This window comes from Chrysochloris asiatica, unplaced genomic scaffold (genome assembly GCF_000296735.1).
Source record: "Chrysochloris asiatica unplaced genomic scaffold, ChrAsi1.0 scaffold00087, whole genome shotgun sequence".
NCBI classification, from domain to species: domain Eukaryota; kingdom Metazoa; phylum Chordata; class Mammalia; order Afrosoricida; family Chrysochloridae; genus Chrysochloris; species Chrysochloris asiatica.
In genome coordinates, this window is record NW_006408605.1 from 7520793 (window position 1) to 7522291 (window position 1499).

A 1499-nucleotide genomic window follows, 5' to 3' on the forward strand; every position below is an offset into this window, starting at 1 on the left:
AAAAAAAAAAAAGGTTATGGGGTTTTTTAGGGAAGTTAACAAGTTCCAATTCAGGATCAGAAATGCTCAGGATACAACTCAGGATATGTCAAGACAACCTATCCTTAGCCATGTCCATAAGTACACCTCTCTCTCTGGAGCTTAGCCTCTCAGCAATGTGACCCCTTGGCTTCTGCTGTGCTCAGACACTGTTACAAAGTTCTTCTAGTGCTACTGATAAAGGCATAAATGGCACTCTACTATAAGCCTCAGCCCAAAGGAGCTTGGCTCTAGTTCTGTAGATCAGTAAAACTAGCTCCCCCAATTAAGTGCCTATAGGTACCCTACTCCACAAGTAAGCCTCCTACCTAAATGCACTTTACTTGCTCCATGGGCCAGGAAGCGTACCTCTCTGTCTAGTGCTCTAGCTCTTAGTTCTGTTGTTGCTGCTCCTCTGTCACTCCTCTGGTGTTGAAGATTTCAGTCCCTGGATCAACGATCAATGCACAGGGATCTTGATGTTCAAAGGATGTACTTCACTCCTGGTTCTTCTTTCTTGATAGTAGTGAGATACCTCTTCCTGCTTCTGAGATGACTTATTTTGTACTCAGCAGGATGGGAAAATTGACCAATTCTCACATTAGAGTTTCTAGGTTTTACCATCATAATTAACCCTGTTAATAATCACTCACAGCTGGATCATATATTCCTATCTTCATCTTCCCCCACATTTTCTTACCTATACCCATCAGGAAAAAGTTGTTTTGTGGGACTTACAAAGATTATGTGCCATTGAGTCAGTTCTGACCCATAGTGACCCTGTATAGGGTTTCTGAGGAGCCACTGGTGAGCTTGAACCACTGACATTTCACATACTGTCAAATAAATGAGTGACAGTGGATTATGTGACCAATCATTTACAAATCAGCCATGACTCTGCCTGTGAAATAATCTATGACAGACTTGGGTTTCGAAAAATTTGTATGAGATAGATACCGAAACAATTCACAGAAGAGCATAAACAGAAGCATTTGTATATCTGCAAACAAAATTTGGACCAATACTCGAAGGAAGGTAAAAATTTCTTTAAAAAAATTGTCACTTGTTCATTGGGAAATCATCAAGACAAGCAATCAAGTTCCTTCAGGACAAAACTTCCTCTAAGACTAAAACTTAAAGGGAACACATGAGCAGGCATGTAAACTTGCTGGTGCCCATTTGGTCTACTGGTGAGTGGAAGAGGGAGAAAGGCAGCAATGAAGAAATGTGCTGAGTTCAACCACGGTCTATAGACTCCCATGGACCTGGAAATGAGAGAGAGAAGAAAGGGGCTGGTTGGTCCAAAATATGGTGAGACCTGGGGACACCTGAGCTCATGGACAAGGACATAGCCACAGAGGGCTAAAGCTGAGAGTGAAGCAACCAGCTGATATTGTTATGTCTCAATTTACCCAGATGACCTCTCAAGACTCTCAGGATCAATAAGGAATCCTTTATTAGCTGGCCAGTGATTACAGCCT